This window comes from Syzygium oleosum, unplaced genomic scaffold (genome assembly GCF_021117445.2).
Source record: "Syzygium oleosum isolate NSW1041296 unplaced genomic scaffold, Sole_v2.1 Sole_v2.11, whole genome shotgun sequence".
Taxonomy (NCBI): Eukaryota; Viridiplantae; Streptophyta; class Magnoliopsida; order Myrtales; family Myrtaceae; genus Syzygium; species Syzygium oleosum.
The window spans coordinates 9,714,047-9,734,978 of NW_026607495.1; the positions used below are offsets into that span (position 1 = coordinate 9,714,047).

The 20,932-nt window shown below is 44.4% G+C and overlaps 2 pseudogenes; both read left to right on the plus strand.

Moving 5' to 3' along the window:
• Positions 1-2,478: 2,478 nt before the first annotated feature.
• LOC115680465 (UDP-glycosyltransferase 708G1-like) lies at positions 2,479-4,130 on the plus strand (annotated as a pseudogene).
• A 14,144-nt stretch (positions 4,131-18,274) lies between these two features.
• Positions 18,275-20,128, plus strand: LOC115680471 (UDP-glycosyltransferase 708G1-like; annotated as a pseudogene).
• The last annotated feature ends 804 nt before the right edge of the window (positions 20,129-20,932 follow it).

A 20,932-nucleotide genomic window follows, 5' to 3' on the forward strand; every position in this document is an offset into this window, starting at 1 on the left:
ATCAAAAAAAACTTTTTAATTCTATCTTCAACGCCTAAATTATCAACATTTTCTACTTAGTACTTGAATTTTCAGCATTTAATTTTTTATTTTTGACGGAACAAGTCCTAACTCCATCTCTCTCGCCGACACGACCCCCACTTCCAAACTGGGACTTTTTTCTCTCTCTTTTCTTTGGCTACACATGTCCTTGAATTCAATTCCCCCGAAATGTCTAACTCGTTAGGTTCAATCTTCGAGAGAAGTCTCTCTTAATGGAGCGCTGTCCTGCTCCTTATGTTTTCTTCTTTTATAGGTGCAGCACTTTAATACCACCTTCAGTGATTCAGTCCCACTCCACATGCGCCAACTTCCAAGAAGAGTAATGAGGATATGACCATTCGAAAGTACCACTTCACACACTCTTTCCCACTTTACATGAAACTTGGCTGGTGAAACAATTGCAAAAACCATCGTCAATTATCCTTCTCGGATTTTAAAAATTACATTTCGCATCTCTTCGATTTAAAAAAATAATAGTAATTTGATTTCGTGCACAAAACCCGCCTCTATTCTCTTCGCATGCCATTTCTCTCTTCTCACACATTGTGCAGGGCGCGGCTACTCGATGCCATAGCCCGACCCCGACGCTAATAACGACACCCTTCGTCCTTGCCTGCCACCAGCATTCCTCTCCCCGCATCCACTGTCTCTGTCTGTGGCAATATCGTTGGCGGCCCGCCACGACGAGGTCATGCCAGCTCGAGTTAAGCATTCGGCTCGTAGTTGCCTAGACCGTGCGAGATTGGTCTCAAGCTCGCGAGGGCCTCCGGCCAGCCACGAGCCTCTACGACAGTCTTAGGAGCCATGCTGCCCAACCTCAACCTGACCTTGAGCTAGCACGATGACCGTCATCGACCTTAGATGTAAGGTTGGCGACGGCCTCCGAAGGAGCAACGGCGACCCGCTCAGTGGAGAGGGGGAGACGTGCTGGTGGGTGCGTCGGACTGAGCAAAGCCTCTTGGGCGGGTGGAGAGGGTGTGGGTGCACGTTGAGTTTTTTTAGAGTGGGGATGGTTTGGGGAATTAAATGGTAATCGCTCAAATTTCGTGTGTAAAAGATGCAACTTGAAATCCATCGTACAAAGTGAGGATGATAGTATTAGGTTTCGACACGTGATATGAGTATATGGAAAGTAAAGTTGAAGATGATTTTTTGTAATTTTCCCTTCATATAAACTGACATTACATATTGTAAAACTCCTAAAACATACATATTTTGTGGTCGGGTGCTAAAAATATATAAACACTACATTTCTGTGACGTTTATTATAACAGACAAATACTTTTTTGAATAGATTTTAAGAGGAACTTTTAAATTGAAGGAAGAACTTGGATGGGTTAACATGCTCTTAGTAACTGTTATAAATCAAAGTGCATGTATACAACGAGTTCCGTAAGTTAGTGTTTAAGTACAGTAATGTCAAATTTTAGTGGAGTAATAAACCTATTTTTAGCTAATGTATAGTGGCTATGGTGCTTTTCTGGTATTGTGGTGATGGGGCTTAATCTAAATACTTCATAATACTCATTTTTCCTATTTGCATATTTGATAGATATTAGATATTAGATCCCTCATAATAAAGCAAACCAAAAATGATTTTAACGTCAAATTAGAAAGAAATATATCAAGGGTGGGATATAATCAAAATTTGATTGTAAATTAAATTGCAAACACCTTAAATCCTTCAATTTCTAGCATTTTATAGATTCAAATTTAGATCTTTCTTACCTTTTGTAGTTTTTTTTTTGGTAAGGAAAAAAAAAATCAAGTTCCATTTTCCAAATCAAACGATACTTCACAATAATTTAAGAGTGCGTTTGGTCAAAGAGACAAGACTTGGGACCGAGACAGGATAGAATAATAAATGTGGGAGATTTGTTACATCTCATACTTGCTTGGTAGGTGACTGAAATATAACCTTGATCTGGTCATTGCACTCGCAGTGGAGAGCAAAACTTTCAGGTGACCACCGTCTCATGGTCGTGTGAGAGTTATGACCACCCGGCGAACGACCGCCTAAGCTTGGCTATCACCGAGCGATGGTCGATAACGGCTCCATGGCAGCGCCGATGTTTAGGCAAATATGAACTACTACTCGTATCTTGCTCCATTCCGTTATGGGTTTTTTTTGTTGTTTAAATTTTTTACACTATCCGGCCGCTAAACGTGCCCTAAATTCATATTTCCTTAATCAACCAAGTTTTCAAACATTTAATATTGGCAAAACATTTTCCTAAATAGCCCAAATTCAACTTCTTCCCACATGCAATGCTCGTGTTTTTCCTTCATTTTTTGCTAGTTCTATGAATAAAGAATCCATTTTGAACGATAAGGTAGAGAATCTGTGGGCGTAAAAACAAAGAACGATGGATAGCATCCGAATTGCTCATGCGAATCCCTCCACCTAACCCACCTCCCATTCCACCAACCCCACTGCACTCATCCTTCGTGTTCTTGACAGTGGCTTTTATAGCATGCACGAACAAATGGAAAGGGAAGTGAAGTCTCTACATTAACCCGTTTTCAGCAACTCATTGGCAACCATCTATACACTCTCTTCATCATCCAAGAAGGCCAATTCAGCAATGAGCACAACACAAGCTCCTCATATAGCTCTTCTCCCTAGCGCCGGGATGGGCCACTTGATGCCGTACCTCCGGCTCGCTGCGATGCTGGCCAAGCACAACTGCGTCATCACGCTCATCACCGCTCTGCCCACCGTGTCCGCTGCCGAGTCGAACCACATATCGTCGTTCCTTCACCACAATCCTGAAATTCATCATCTCGAACTCCGGCTCACTCCTAGCTCTCGGGAAGCCGATTCCGCCCCTGTCGACCCTTTCTTTCTCTAATTCCATCTCATCAATCAGTCGATCCATCTCCTCCGTCGTCTGTTATCTTCGTCGTCCCTGCCTTTTTCGGCGATGTTTGTGGACTTCGTTCTAGTTTCCAAGACCGCTCCAATTGCCAAGGACCTCCACCTACCTATTTATGTTGTTTCCACCACCTCGGTCGAGTTCTTCTCTCTCATGGCGTACTTTCCGGTTCTCGCATCGAACCCGAGAGAGTACAACAATGCTTCCACCGAAATCAAGATTCCGGGGTTGCCACCGATGGACGTGTCGAGCCTCCCACCAGCACTCCTGGATCCCAGCCATATTTTTACTTCGACCATTATTATGAACTCTCAGGCTCTACCCATGGCAGAAGGAATTTTGATGAACACCTTCGAGTGGTTCCAAGCATCGACACTCAGTGCTCTCAACAAAGACAGGGTGATCGCAAGCTTACCGCCAATTCTTCCCGTAGGGCCACTAGAACTGTATCACATTCTGCAAGACGGGGACCACAGCTGCTTGTCATGGCTAGAGAACCAACCGTCTGAATCCGTAGTGTACATAAGCTTCGGAAACAGAACGGCCATGTTGCGGGATCAGGTGCGAGAGCTGGAAAAGGGTTTGGAGAAATCAGGATGGAGATTCTGCTGGAACCTGAAAACCACCAAACTAGACAAGGACGACCGCGAGGACGTGAAAGACATCCTTAGCGATTTCTTCTTAAAGAGAACCAAGAACAAGGGGGTAATCATAAGAGGGTGGGCAGAGCAGCAGGAGATTTTGGCGCATCCCGCCATCGGAGGGTTCGTGAGCCACTGCGGGTGGAACTCGGTGATGGAAGCAGCCCGGCAGGGTGTGCCGGTGCTCGCATGGCCACAACACGGCGACCAGAAGCTGAATGCGAAGGTCGTGGAGGAAGCGGGATTGGGGCTGTGGGAGAGGGACTGGGATTGGGGTGTCGATAGGATTGTGAAAGGGGAAGAGATAGAGAGGAAGATTGTGGAGTTGATGACAGATGAGAAGCTGAGAGAGAGAACCAAGAAGGTGAGAGAAGAGGCCAGGAAGGCTGTGGAGAGTGGTGGGAGCTCTGATAGGGTAATTAGAAATGTAATTAACTCCTTAATTGTGCCATTTTAATAAGGATTATCCCCTGTAATCCTGAGAAAATTTTGCATCAATGGTTGGCTCACAATCTGTAATATGGAAGTGATGGTCAGGCAATCGAAGAAAAAATGAAGATAAATTTGTGCTTTTCTTCTTTCTTTCTATTTTCCATTTTTCAATTGAGTTAATCATCTCTGAAGTTTTAGGACTTCCGATACAAGTATTGAGATAACATTTTTGTTGTTGTTGTTGCTGCTTCGGTCGTTGAATGTCAATGCACCTTCGAATTCATCAACAGAAATGCAGGGTGCCTCGAAACCAAGTTGGTCTACCTGGGGGAGTCGTTTCTGTAAACGATCCAGCGAAACACCGGTTGATTAGCTCAGAATAACTCTGGCTGTGCGTGATTTGGCATCACGAATGATGATTCCTAAACTTTAGTAGCTTCTTTTCGTTTTCCCTCGATAGATCTTTGAATTTCCAGGATCCTGTCATTGCGGGCTATTCGATTCCCTCTGCCTGCTAACTTGGCTTGGAATGACCCTTTGATGAAGGAAAGATTATTGCTTAATGTGTTATATAGGCTTGTGAAAGAGAGAGCAAATAGTATTCATGAGCACTAGGTAATTGGCCTAATACCCAACAAAACCCTCCAACTTTATCTCCCGCCTCAATTCCATCATAAACATTTTTTTGTCTCATAATCAAACCGTCAACTTTTGGTCCAGTCCCAATTATACCTTAAACATATTTTGTCTCATAAAAAACCACTAACATTAAGTCCAGTCCTAATTCAACCATAAAATTTTTTTTGTCTCATAAAAAAATCACCAACTCTTATTTGAGTCACATATCTGCCTCCGTTAATCCTCCGTCCAAGGTTGCCTTTAGTGATGTGGCATTTACATGTCATTGCTCTAGTCTTTTTCCCAAAAATTACATTCAAGAGACATCTTTTGGAGATGAATTTCCATGTTGGCCCAAACGACGACTTATTGGATATGAAATTTGGATAAAAACTTAAGCAAATAGGGTTGGCTTTCTTCAATTGCTCTTACTCTTAAGAGAGTAATCCTTCCATCTCCCATGGGGATCTTCGATTTTGCACTCAATCTTTAATCTCTCTTGCTCTGGAGTCTTCCATTTCTCTCGGTCGAAGAGCTTGCACTCTAGGCACTTGGCTCAGGATGTCACGCCCCGAACCCCATCGAACTCGTGACATACCTTTATGGTCGAATATTGTGACGTCCTAGGATGTCGCCGACCCCACACATCAGAGATGAAGCACTAGCGGAAGTAACATACACCCAGACAATACTTAAAGAGGGGTAACAGGGAAAATATATACATCCATCACCAATGCAAACTTATACAATACACCATTTACAATCCACAATAAACATGCACACCACACTTCTAGAGTTTATAACACCGATAACAAAAAGGATCAGCAGCCTGGGCATAACCTAACTCCAAAAATGAGACATTTCAAAACCTTCACTCTACCCCTCAACTATTCCCTACGCCCCCTGGATGGCGTCCACTCCGAGTTCGACTCTCCAAAACCTGAGTCTAAATCCCCTTTAGCCACTTGCTCCTCTTCGGACTCCGAATAAGCCTCGATCTCAATAGGGTATTCTACCACGTTATGGTCGGTGTGCATCGGTATTCCAAAATGCTGAGACAGAGGCGGTGGAAGATTCATGGTTCAGGCCGGGGTTCTGAAATTGTTTGGTTGAAACAACCATGAGACACGTCTCAGCAAGTAACACCCTAAACCCCACCTAGGCTAACACGTACCTCCAGATAAAACCAAACATGATATCACCCAATAAACACATCATGCACACAATTGCACTTACCTGGGCTTTTGATACGCGCAATCTATAAGTTAGTCTCAACTATATAATTTCCAATCACATGCACATTTCAAATTAATTTCATGCCCGATACATAAGTCGAACACATGGCATTTCCAATTCCACATTCCACACACTCGTTCCTGCCTCATCACACTATTTTCACCCGACTCGCCAGTGACCCGCGTAATAGTATCGCCTCAGGTTCACTGCGACCATCTCATAATCACAACACTCCTTAGCCCGCGTAATAGTACCGCCTCAGGTTATGTATCTTGCCCGCGTAATGGTACCGCCTCAAGCTCAACATCCATCACCTCAATTTCACAACACTTCTTAGCCCGCGTAATGGTACCGCCTCAGGCTATGTATCTTGCCCGCGTAGCAGTACTGCCTCAGGCTCAACATCCACCACCTACGGCATAACTCACGTTGAAGTACACGCCTCAGGTTGACCGTCTTCCGGTAATACCGGGCATCGTCCTGCGTTAAAGCACCGCCTCAGGACGGCTCAATTCCCCGCGTTATGGTACCGCCTTAGGGATTCTCGTGGCCACACGCACGACATTTCACACAATTTCTCATTCATTCACTCGCTCGGTTTACACACCAACATGCCAATTTACCAGCCGATTAAATTCGGCCCATGCACGCATCTAACCTCACGCATTTCATATGCTCAATTAACACCCATTCATGGCCAATTGGCAGTCAATTCAATTCAACCCATGCGCGCATATAACGGTCCACATTTCAATCAATCAATTCACAATCCAACGAGCATACAAGACCGCCATCGGGCCCACAATCACAACCGATATCATGAGCATAAATTCAGCATTTCAAGGTCTATTTCAAGCCATAATAAGCATCACAACCAGCCACGACACCACACACATCAACCGACACTTTTAGTCCCCGAATCGGACCATGTTGCTCATCATTATGAGCCACAATTTCCAGCCTTCAATTCAGCATTAAATCAGTCCCGAAACATCACAATTTCATCCACAAACCAGCCAATCCAATTCAATTCGCACGTGCACAACTAACTCGAGTTTTTGCATTTTAAGCCGAATTTCACCATTCACGGGCGTCGTACTCCTACCGACAACCCCCAAACCAACACGTACTATATTTTAATCACCAATATGCACTAATTCGGCCATTGAATGAACAGTAATCCGGCCACCATAGAAAATCACCATAACGGCACATTGAGGCCCGTTTTTCACGCAATAAGCCACAATAATCATCCGGAATCATTCCGATTACCTAACCAATCCATTCTAACCTCAATTCCACCTCAAAAACTATCACAATTCCATCAAAACCACTCAGCCAAATCAGTCCAACCATTAGTCCACGATTAACCCCTAAAACTCGCTAAAACGGCCCCGAATTAACCCGAAAATACCCGTTATCCTAAGAAAGGGTTAGGATATCACTTACTTGTGATTCCTACGCGAAATTGAGGCCTCAACAGCGGCTGGACAGGGAGCAAACAGCAGCGGCAGCGGCAACAAACGGTGAGGGTTACCGGCGACTCGCCGGCGTCCACGAGCGGCGGTGATTGGCTGCTGGTTTTCCCGCGGCTGAACAGGGGCTGAGATGGGGATGGTGGTGTTTCGGTGGGGCAAAAACAGGGGAGAGAGACGGTGAGGCGGCGGTATTGTGACACGGCAAAAAGGCGAGCGACGTTTCAACGAAACGGCGACGAACGGACGACGATTGGCCGGCCGATTGGCCAACTCACGTGAGGGAGAGGGGGAGGAGAGCTCACGGCCAAGAGGAGAGGGAGAGGGGAAGATGGCGTGAGAGAAAATGAGAGAGAGAGAGAGAGAATGAGGGGGAGAGAGAGAAATGAGAAGAAATAAGGATAATGACACCAATAATTGGTGCCTAGCCCCCTAGGAAAAGACCATCCTACCCTCCTCTCTATTTCCAAATCAACGGCCACTATTCAATCTTATCCTAAGATCGACGGCCAAGATCAATCATTGCCAAAAATATCCAGGGGCAAAATTGGAATTTCACAAAATTTCCAAGGACAAAATTGTCCAAAAATTTCTATTTCTAAAGTAAGGGTGAAATGACCAAAATGCCTTTCCCCATTTACACTTGGCCTTAACAAAGTCTTAAGGGTAAAACGGTCATTTTCCATTTCTCGCCGAAACTCGATTTTTTTGAAGGATTCGAACAATTCTAAGGCTGATCATGCTAATAACAACGTCACCCAAATGTTCTGTCGTGACTTTCTAAATTTCCAATGCCCAACTTGGTCTCTAATTAATAATTAAATTTTAAATAACGTAACTTGAGCGTATCTCAGACTAACGGGTGGCTTTTGGGGAAATTCGCACTTTTAACCCGTGGCCGATACTGAATCAAGCCACGTTCAAGTTCACTCGGGTCGTGACAACCTCGATTGTCACTTAATCGCGAGGATCGATAGCTAGTTCCGACGGGCACGATCATTTGGTATAGGTTTAGGGTCATTCGTCAGTTCATCTCGTGGTCAAGCGGAATCACCCGCGATCCACTAATATGATAGCGGCGAATTGATCCCTAACTATCCTTGGATCGGCCTACATTGGCTCAAAATGTCACCTCGACAATTATATGGTCGAAAGTCAGTTCACAATCGAGTTTCTTTGGTTTCGCGAATTTAAATCTCCAATTAGCCTTTCCTTAACGGTTAGTATCCCAGGAATGATCAGTTCCGGGCGAGATCTAACTACAAGCACGTCCATATATAATCCATTTCATAAATCCCAAGTGGGTCGGATTTCAGAATGTCACAACTCTTCCCCTCTTATAAAAATTTCATCCTCGAAATTTACAATTCAACCTAACTACTCAAACAAATGGGGGTATTGACGTTGTATTAGCTCCTCACTTTCCCAAGTCGCGCCTTTTGTCCCGTGATATTTCCAAACAACCTTGACCATCGGGATCATCTTGTTCCTTAAAACTCGTTCTTTCTGATCTTCGATCCTTATTGGTCTTTCGATATACGACACCTTATCGTCCACCTCTATCTCTTTGTAATTCAACACGTGAGTTGGGTCCGGTTCATATTTTCTCAGCATCGATACGTGGAACACATTATGCACTTGCGAAAAATTTGGCGGAAGTGCAAGGTGATAAGCTAAGTCTCCAATCCTTTCTAAAACCTCAAAGGGTCCCACGTACCTTGGACTCAACTTCCCTTTCTTACCAAATCGGGACAATCCTCTCATGGGCGATACCTTAAGGAGTACGTGATCCCCTACTTGAAATTCCAAAGGTCTTCGCCTTTTGTCTGCATAACTCTTTTGACGGCTTTGAGCTGTTTTTAGCCTTTCACGAATTATCTTAACAGCCTCAACTGACTGTTGAACTAATTCTGACCGGTTATACTCCTTTCTCCCACTTCGTCCCAACACACGGGCGTTCTACAAGCCCTGCCATACAACGCTTCAAATGGCGCCATTCCGATGCTTTGCTAAAACTATTATTGTACGTAAATTCTGCTAAGGGCAATTGCTCTTCCCACTTGCCCTGAAAATCCAACACACACGCCCGAAGCATATTCTCTAAAGTTTGAATCGTTCTCCCAGACTGGCCATCCGTTTGTGGATGGTAAGCTATACTAATCCTAATACCGTCTGCAGACTTTTCCAAAAATTGGCGGTAAACCTAGGATCACAATCGAAGGCAATCGTCACTGGCACCCCATGCAAACGAACTATTTGTTGTACGTACAACTCAGCATACCGATCTAATGCGAAGTCCTTTCGCACGGCCAAGAAGTGTGCTTACTTAGTCAATCTATCGACAATTACCCAAATGGAATCATGGCCTCTTTGGCTCCTTGGTAATCCCATTACAAAATCCATAGTAATATGTTCCCATTTCCATTCTGGGATTTCTAAAGGTCGCAACAACCCTCCGGGCTTACAATGTTGCGCTTTCACTTGCTGGCACGTCAGACACTTGGCCACGTGCTTAGCTATGTCCACCTCCATGCCATTCCACCAATAGTACTATCTCAAATTCTGATACATTTTTGTACTACCGGGATGGATACTATAATTACTACGATGCGCTTCCGGCAAAATTTCTTCCTTAAGTTCCGCATCGTCAAGCACGCACAACCGTCCATGGAACTTCAATATCCCGTCTCCGGATACTCGAAAGTCCGGCTTTCTCTTGGTAGCATCCATTTCCCGAATCCTTTGAATTTCTTGATCCGTAGACTGTAAAGTCTTAATCTTAGTCTGGATTTCTGGTTCTATTCTTAGAGTGGCAAACAAGCTCGAGACTTGACTTATTTCGAATCTAAACTCCGAGTCTCGCACTCCCTCCAATAAAGTCCATTCCTTGACCATCAAATGTGCGATGCTTGACTTCCGACTCAATGCATCGGCTACCCGGTTGGCCTTTCCGGGGTGATATAAAATATCACAATCATAATCCTTAAGTAATTCCATCCACCGACGCTGTCTCATATTTAACTCCTTTTTAGAAAACAAATATTTCAAACTCTGATGGTCCGTGTATATTTGGAATTTCTCTTCGCATAAATAATGTCGCCAAATCTTAAGGGCAAAAATGATCGCAGCTAATTCCAAATCATGCATCGGATAATTCAATTCATGCGGCCTCAACTGCCTTGATGCATAGGCTACTACTCGCCCATGTTGCATCAGCACACATTCTAATCCTTTCAACAACGCATCACTATAGATTTCGAAACCTCCAGATCCTGACGGAATAGTCAATACCGGTGCCGTCGTCAATCTATGCTTTAATTCCTGGAAACTCCTTTCATACTTGTCAGTCCACTCAAACTTCGTTTCTTTCTTTAACAGACGTGTCAACGGCATTGCTACAGCCGAAAATCCTTCCACAAAACGTCTATAGTATCCTGTCAAACCCAAGAAGTTTCGAACCTCAGTTACCGTCGTCGGTCTCGGCCACTTTATCATGGCTTCCATCTTTGCCGAATCAACTGAAATTCCATCCCCTGAGATCACATGTCCAAAAAAGACTACTCGATTGAGCCAAAATTCGTACTTACTAAACTTAGCGTACAGTGCGTGTTCCCTTAAGGTCTGCAAGACTTTACTCAAGTGGAACTCGTGCTCTTCCAAGCTCTTCAAGTACACCAATATATCGTCTATGAAAACTATCACAAATTGATCCAAGAATTCCTTAAACACCCGATTCATTAAGTGCATAAAGGCAGCAGGGGCGTTCGTCAATCCGAACGGCATTACCGTAAATTCATAGTGTCCATATCTTGTTCTAATTGCCGTCTTCGGTATATCCTCTTTCCTAATCCTCAATTGATGATATCCCGTTTTCAAATCAATTTTAGAAAACACCGAAGCCCCTTGTAACTGATCAAACAAATCATCAATCCTTGGTAGGGGATATTTATTTTTTATCGTCACCTGATTTAGCTGCCGGTAATCAATACACAAGCTTAATGATCCATCTTTCTTCCTCACAAATAAAACTGGCGCTCCCCATGGAGACGCGCTTGGACGAATGAAACATTTGTCCAATAATTCTTGCATTTGCACCTTTAACTCCTTTAACTCCGACAACGACATTCTATGAGATGCCTTCGATATTGGCTCACTCCCAGGGGCCAACTCGATTACAAACTCTACCTCTCTTTCTAGTGGCAATCCCAGCAATTCCTGATGAAAAACATCGGGATAATAGCACACCACGGCTATGTCCTCTAGCCTCGGCTCCTCAGCCATCAAATCAATCACAGCCGCTAGAAATACTTGACACCCTTCGTTCAACAATTTAATCGTTTCTAGCGACGAAATCTAGGGGATCGAGGTTCCTCCTCGATTTCCCACAAATTCGAATTTCGGATGTCCAATCGGATTAAATTAGATCACCCTGCTACTACAATCCATAACAATTCTCTGCTTAACTAACCAATCCATGCCAACTATCATATCGAAGTCATACATTGCTAAAACCGCTAGATCTATCTTTTCCTCCCTATCACCAATCATAATCTTACAATTCGAGCATCCCAACGAGACTAGCATCTTATCTGATGACCAAACCCGTCACATCCGAAACATGCTCCGCCCCTGTTTGGGCAAGGTCCACTTTCATGTCTTTCTCCACATATCCGACATGGACCATTCTAAAAACGGTTCGATTTCCCAATATTCCTTCTAGCAGGAGGGACGAAACGTCGATTACTCGTCATTAGCCTCTTTCCTAAGTGACGGTTGTCCCTACCCTGGGCAAATCTTGACCCAGAAGCGGCAACCTATCCGCTAAATCACGCTCAATCGCTTGGGCCCGATCATAAATCTTGTTATAATCCCTCAAATTCAACGAAATCATTTGGCTGCAAAGGTCCGGCTTCAAACCGTCCCGGAATCTCCGAGCCCTATCCAACGGGTCCTCCACCATCCTTGGGGCAAACTTAGATAATCGAGCAAATTCAGCCTCATACTGATCTACTGTCCTCTGCCCCTGATGAAGCCTCATAAACTCAGCTAACTTTTGCTCCCAGGCACTCTTAGAAAAGTATTTCCCATTAAAAACTTCCACAAACATCGCCCAAGTCTGGGTGGCACCAGCTGGGAACACCCTTCCTCTGGTGGCTTTCCACCAATCACTTGCATTTCCTTGCAATTGATACACTGCTAACGTCACTTTCTCCTCATCTGTACACCCCAATACCTCAAAAGCCTTTTTCTAATTCCTCTATCCACAATGATGCAACCTCAAGATCGCCCTTACCATCAAACTTAGGGGGCTTTAATTTCAGGAACTGCTCGACTAACTAGTGCATCTGCCTATTCACATTCACTTGCCCCTGCCCTTGATTCCCATTATTATTATTGGCGGCGGCCTCAGCAGCTTGGGCAATAGTGGCAGCTCGTTCCTGAGTCTGCCGTCCTATCAAATTACCAATCTCCTCTAAGGTCCTCGTGACCGTATCCATTCTCGGATCTCTTGCAGGTCGGGCTCGTGAACTGGATGAACCCCCGGTTCCTCTACCTCGCAAACTCATCCTCACGATTTCTATCTCTCACCTACCTGCTATAATTCCACTCAGGAATTAGAGACCTAAGCCAACTATACCAGTCTAGTCCTAGGCAGCGAATTAACACAATAATTCACTCAGCCGGTAAGTAATCACAATAGCACAAGGCCACAATCAATAAGGTCTGTGCACTTACCTCAGGTCCAGACGCACCTGCATTCCAATCATTATAACAATCAATTCACTCAGTAATCACAACAAACAGTCTAGAGGCACGCGTAGCTCATTCCACCCTATGATTCGCTAAGGTCTCCCTAGATGACTACCTTAGGGTCTCTGCTCCTTATCACTCCAGACTTCGACCAACTTAGATCGAGCTGTCCTCGCTCTGATACCAAATCCAACCGGGATGTCACGCCCCGAACCCCATCGAACTCGTGACATACCTTTATGGTCGAATATTGCGACGTCCCAGGATGTCGCCGACCCCACACATCAGAGATGAAGCACTAGTGGAAGTAACATACACCCAGACAATACTTAAAGAGGGGTAACAGGGAGAATATATACATCCATCACCAATGCAAACTTATACAATACACCATTTACAATCCACAATAAACATGCACACCACACTTCTAGAGTTTATACGACCGATAACAAAAAGGATCAGCAGCCTGGGCATACCCTAACTCCAAAAATGGGACACTTCAAAACCTTCACTCTACCCCTCAACTATCCCCTACGCCCCCTGGATGGCGTCCACTCCGAGTTTGACTCCCCAGAACCCGAGTCTGAATCCCCTTGAGCCACCTGCTTCTCTTCGGACTCCGAATCAGCCTCGATCTCAATCCGGTATTCTACCATGTTATGGTCGGTATGCATCGGTATTCCAAAACGCTGAGGCGGCGGCGGTGGAAGATTCATGGTTCAGGTCGGGGTTCTGAAATTGTTTGGTTGAAACAACCATGAGACACGTCTCAGCAAGTAACACCCTAAACCCCACCTAGGCTAACACGTACCTCCAGACAAGACCAAATATGATATCACCCAATAAACACATCATGCACACAATTGCACTTACCTGGGCTTTTGATACGCGCAATCTGCAAGTTAGTCTCAACTATATAATTTCCAATCACATGCACATTTCAAATTAATTTCATGCCCGATACACAAGTCGAACACATGGCATTTCCAATTCCACATTCCACACACTTGTTCCTGCCTCATCACACTATTTTCACCCGACTCGCCAGTGACCCGCGTAATAATACCGCCTCAGGTTCACTGCGACCATCTCATAATCACAACATTCCTTAGCCCGCATAGTAGTACCGCCTCAGGCTATGTATCTTGCCCGCGTAATGGTACCGCCTCAGGCTCAACATCCACCACCTCAATTTCACAACACTTATTAGCCCGTGTAATGGTACCGCCTCAGGCTATGTATCTTGCCCGCGTAACAGTACCGCTTCAGGCTCAACATCCACCACCTACGGCATAACTCGCGTTGAAGTACACGCCTCAGGTTGACCGTCTTCCGGTAATACCGGGCATCGTCCTGCGTTAAAGCACCGCCTCAGGACGGCTCAATTCCCCGCGTTATGGTACCGCCTCAGGGATTCTCGTGGCCACACGCACGACATTTCACACAATTTCTCATTTATTCACTCGCTCGGTTTACACACCAACATGCCAATTTACCAGCCGATTAAATTCGGCTCATGCACGCATCTAACCTCACGCATTTCACATGCTCAATTAACACCCATTCATGGCCAATTGGCAGTCAATTCAATTCAGCCCATGCGCGCATATACCAGTCCACATTTCAATCAATCAATTCACAATCCAACGAGCATACAAGACCGCCATCGGGCCCACAATCACAGCCGATATCATGAGCATAAATTCAGCATTTCCAGGTCTATTTCAAGCCATAATAAGCATCACAATCAGCGACGACACCACACACATCAACCGACACTTTTAGTCCCCGAATCGGACCATGTTGCTCATCATTACGAGCCACAATTTCCAGCCTTCAATTCAGCATTAAATCAGCCCCGAAACATCACAATTCCATCCACAAACCAGCCAATCCAATTCAATTCGCACGTGCACAACTAACTCGAGTTTTTGCATTTTAAGCCGAATTTCACCATTCACGGGCGTCGTACTCCTACCGACAACCCCCAAACCAATACATACTATATTTTAATCACCAATATGCACTAATTTGGCCATTGAATGAACAGTAATCCGGCCACCATAGAAAATCACCATTACGGCACATTTTGGCCCGTTTTTCACGCAATAAGCCACAATAATCACCCGGAATCATTCCGATTACCTAACCAATCCATTCTAACCTCAATTCCACCTCAAAAGCTATCACAATTCCATCCAAACCACTCAGCCAAATCAATCCAACCATTAGTCCACGATTAACCCCTAAAACTCGCTAAAACGGCCCCGAATGAACCCGAAAATACCCATTATCCTAGGCGAGGGTTAGGATATCACTTACTTGTGATTCCTACGCGAAATTGAGGCCTCAATAGCGGTTGGACAGGGAGCAAACAGCAGCGGCAGCGGCAACAAGCGGTGAGGGTTACCGGCGACTCGCCGGCGTCCACGAGCGGCGGCGAGCGGGGGCGATTGGCTGCTGGTTTTCCCGCAGCTGAACAGGGGCTGAGATGGGGCTGGTGGTGTTTCGGTGGGGTAAAAACAGGGGAGAGAGACGGTGAGGCGGTGGTGTTGTGACACGGCAAAAAGGCGAGCGACGGTTCGACGAAACGGCGACGAACGGACGACGATTGGCCAACTCACGTGAGGGAGAGGGGGAGGAGAGCTCACGGCCAAGAGGAGAAGGAGAGGGGAAGATGGCGTGAGAGAAAATGAGAGAGAGAATGAGGGGGAGAGAGAGAAATGAGAAGAAATAAGGATAATGACATCAATAATTGGTGCCTAGCCCCCTAGGAAAAGACCATCCTACCCTCCTCTCTATTTCCAAATCAACAACCACGATTCAATCTTATCCTAAGATCGACGGCCAAGATCAATCCTTGCCAAAAATATCCAAAGGCAAAATTGGAATTTCACAAAATTTCCAAGGGCAAAATTGTCCAAAAATTTCTATTTCTAAAGTGAGGGTGAAATGACCAAAATGCCCTTCCCCATTTACACTTGGCCTTAACAAAATCTCAAGGGTAAAACGGTCATTTTTCATTTCTCACCGAAATTCAATTTTTCTGAAGGATTCGGACAATTCTAAGGTTGATCATGCTAATAACAACGTCGTCCAAATGTTCTGTCGTGACTTTCTAAATTTCCAACGCCCAACTTGATCTCTAATTAATGACTAAATTTTAAATAACGTAACTTGAGCGTATCTCAGACTAACGGGTGGCTTTTGGGGAAATTCGCACTTTTGACCCGTGGCCGATACTGAATCAAGCCATGTTCAAGTTCACTCGGGTCGTGACGACCTCGGTTGTCACTTAATCGCGAGGATCGATCGCTAGTTCCGACGGGCGCGATCGTTTGGTATAGGTTTAGGGTCATTCGTCAGTTCATCTCGTGGTCAAGCGAAATCACTCGCGATCCACTAATATGACAGCGGCGAATTGATCCCTAACTATCCTTGGATCGGCCTACATTGACTCAAAATGTCACCTCGACAATTCTGTGGTCGAAAGTCAGTTCACGATCGAGTTTCTTTGGTCTCGCGAATTTAAATCCCCAATTAGCCTTTCCCTAACGGTTAGTATCCCAGGAATGATCAGTTCCGGGCGAGATCTAACTATAAGCACATCCATAAATCATCCATTTCATAAATTCCAAGTGGGTCGGATTTCAGAATGCCACACAGGACGCTTGAATAGCTTGTGCTCGGGAGTTTTCCTTTCTCATGGCTGTGGAGAGAAATTTTGGATGGAGAGTTAACGAAGGCAGATTTGGGATTTCAGTAAAAGTTAATAGTTTTTTTATGAGATAAAAAAAAGTTCAGGTTAGAATTGGGACTAGACCTAAAATTATGAGTTTCTTATGGGACAAAAAGAAAGTTTAGGGTAGAATTGAGATCGAACCTAAATACTTCATTATACTCCCTTCTTTTTTTTTTTGGTAAGGCATTATACTCCCTTCTTTTATTTGCATATTATAGAGATATTCTATATTTGATCCCTCGTAATAAAGCAAACCAAAAATTATGTTAACCTCAGATTTTTATTGACGAATTCCATGAAACGAAAAATATTAAAGGCCGGATATCATCAAAATTCGAAAGTTAATTAAATCTCAAATACCTTCAATCCTTTAATTTCTAGCATTTTCTAGATGTAAATTCATATCTTTTTTTACCTTTTGCAAGTTGAATCCTTCTTCCCTTCACAAAAAATATCAAGTTCAATTTTCTAAATGGAACAAATTTTCAAACTTTTATTTTTTTTCTTCAGATAGTTAATTTTTTATAGTAAGTTAAATGTTTCTTGTTTCACAAAAGTTAAGGTTAAGAAAATAAAAAATTAAATAGATAAGTTTAAAAAATAGAAGAACGTAAGCTACTGTGTATCAAGAGCGAATCCGCTTGTGGTGGTTGTCATTTTTTATGGCAGATGGCAGCCTCCACGGAGGTGGTCACTAGACCCTGGTAACCACTACATTGGCGGCCGCCTCACGAACGACAACCTCATTGTGGTGGTCGTCGCCCTAGGGTGTGACCACCGCTAAGTGGCGGCTGAAGCAAGGCGACCACAGCCGAGGCGTTGTAGTTGTCAAATCTGCCTAGATTTAATCACTGCACTCGCGATGGAGAGTAAAACTCTCAAGGGACCATTAGAGTTATGACCACCAGGCAACGGTCGCCTTAGGTCGGCGACCATCGAGCAATGGTCAATAATAGTGACATCGTGGTGTTGCCACTGGGTAGCAAGGCAGATACGAACCATTATTCATATATGCTCTACTCCTTTTTTATATTTAATCAAATTCATGTGAGTTAATTTTACCTTAGTCCGAGTGCCAAAATAGGCTCTCCGGATGTATCTCGTTCAAAGTGTGTTGCAAATCGCTGGGCATGATAATTTTTATCCTATCGGGCCACCAAACCCGCTGGAAGCTCATATTTACTAAATCAACAAAATCTTAAAACATTTTTATTGAAGGTTTTCCTGCCTTTTTTCATACTTTCCAAAATTTTCGTACTTAGGCCAAATTTAGCTTCATTGGACATGCACAGCACGTGTTTTCTGTGAGCATTATGTTAAAAGAAAAAATCCCTTTTGATTGATAGAGGTAGAGAATAGGTCGGCTGAAACAAAACTGGCCATTCACTCCACCAACCCACTTGCACTCATCCTTTGTGTTCTTGACAATTGCTTTTATAAGGAAAACGAGATGGCCTCCTGTCTGTAACACAGCAGTCTCTATACTCTAGTATCATCCGAGAAGCCCAATTTAGCAATGAGCACAACACAACCTCCTCATATAGCTCTTTTCCCCAGTGCCGGAATGGGCCACCTGATGCCGTTCCTCCGGCTTGCCGCTATGCTAGCCAAGCGAAACTGCATCGTCACGGTCATCACCGCCCACCCCACTGTGTCCGCCGCCGAATCGGACCACATATCTTCGTTCCTTCGGTACAATCCTGATATTAATCATCTCAAACTCCAGCTCACTCGTAGCTCCCGGATCACTGATTCTGCCGCCGCCGACCCTTTCTTTCTCCAATTCCATCTCATCAATCAGTCAATCCATCTCCTCCGTCCTCTGTTATCTTCGTCATCTCCGTCTTTTTCGGCTATGTTTGTGGACTTATTTCTGGTTGCCAAGACTGCTCCAATTGCCAAGGACCTCCACCTCCCTATTTATGTTGTTTCCACCACCTCAGTCGAGTTCATCTCTCTCATGGCGTACTTTCCAGTTCTCCAACTGAAACCGACCGAGTTCAACAATGCTTCCACCGAAATCAAGATTCCGGGATTGCCACCAATGGCCACGTCGAGCCCCCACCAGCATTCCTCGATCCCAGCCATCTTTTTACTTCTATCATCATTATGAACTCTCAAGCTCTATCCGAGGCCGAAGGAATCTTGATGAATACCTTCGAGTGGTTCCAAGCATCGACCCTCGGTGCTCTCAACAAAGAGAGGGCGATGGCAACCAATTCTGCCTGTCGGGCCACTAGAACCATATCACATTCTGCCAGACGGGGACCCCCGCTACCGGTCATGGCTAGAGAACCAGCCGTCTGAATCCGTAGTGTACATAAGCTTTGGGAGCAGAACGGCAATGTCCCAGGATCAGGTGCGAGAGCTGGAAAAGGGGTTGGAGAAGGCTGGGTGGAGATTCTGCTGGAACCTGAAAACCAGTAAAGTAGACAAGGACGACCGAGAGGACGTGAAAGACATCCTAAGCGATTTCTTCTTGGAGAGAACCAAGAACACGGGAGTGATCATAAGAGGGTGGGCGGACCAGCAGGAGATTCTGTCGCATCCCGCCATCGGAGGGTTCGTGAGCCACTGTGGGTGGAACTCGGTGATGGAAGCAACCCAGCAGGGTGTGCCAGTGCTCGCATGGCCGCAACACGGCGAACAGAGGCTGAATGCGAAGGTCGTGGAGGAGGAGGGATTGGGGCTGTGGGAGAGGGACTGGGATTGGGGTGTTGATGGGATTGTGAAATGGGAAGAGATTGAGAGGAAGATTGTGGAGTTGATGACAGATGAGAAGCTGAGAGAGAGAGCCAAGACGGTGAGAGAAGAGGCCCGGAAAGCTGTTGAGACTGGTGGGAGCTCTGATAGGGAGATTAGGGATGTAATTAACTCGTTATCTTGATAAACTGTTGCATCAAGTGTTGGCTCACAATCAGCAATATTGAGACATGGTCAAGCAATTGAAGAAAAAGAAAAGAAAAGGTGTTGGCGAATTGAAACTGCTTGTGGCAAGATTCAAGATATCAAAGATCAATCAGCAAAAATTCAGCAAATCAAACGCGGGTAGTGTAGTACAGAAGAGAGAAGTAATGGCCAATCGAGCATGATCTGATCATCTGTGCCTAGAATCATCATATGTTATCCTCGTGTTGTATTATACTTGCCAGTGACTTCTGTGGGGAGGCAAATGTGGCTTGGAAAGTATTGAACTTTGGACCTCCTATTCTAATAGCATGAATGATTTTGTGGGACCACTGACAAATATTTTATAAGCTTAAACTGTTAAATGAATGTATGATTTATTATTTAATTATCCTAACAACTTCAATATACTGTGGATGTTATGTAACGCAAAGAAAGGTGTGGAATTCAATCAAACTATTCTCCTTGTAGAATCGTATAATACTTGCTAGTGACTTCACAGGTACATTTTACAGAGGAAACATTCAAAAGGAAGGCGAATGTTTGTTTGGATAATTATGGTGAGAGCCTTTTTCTTTCCGTCTATTTGAGCGGTCACAGCATGCACCTCCGGCAATTGTAATTCTCAAATCAAGAATGAATAAGGCCGCTTGTATGTATATATGTATGGAGTTACATGCATAGATCCCCCCCATGGGTCAATGATTACTTGTAAATTCAGTTTAGAACATTTTAGGCGAAAAGGAGCATGTCTCAATGAAAGGTCTTGACGAAAGGTCAATCATAAACTGATTCCGGATGTCATCTGACCGCAGCACAACAATAAAATTCACAAGAAAGTTCACATGCATTTGGACAAATATCTCGTGCCATTCGTTTTGCATTATTCTTTTTTTTTATTCTATTTGCATGGTCCATATACCAAATTAAATCGATAAAAGTAGAAGAACAATGTCACATGCAACCTTGTACTCTTGCTCGAAATCAAAACTCATCCTTGCACTTTTATCTCGATTCAAAGTGGTCCGCGTAGTATATCAAAGGACCATCGTTTGTCCTTTGCCAAATCCGACAACGAATTTCGTCAATATGGACTTGATGGCATTTAAAATATGCTAACTTAGACTGAGGGTCTGTTTGATAACTCAATTAAGTACTGAAATCTAAAATATTTAGCACTTAATGAGATTAAACTTGTTCAATAACCTTAAA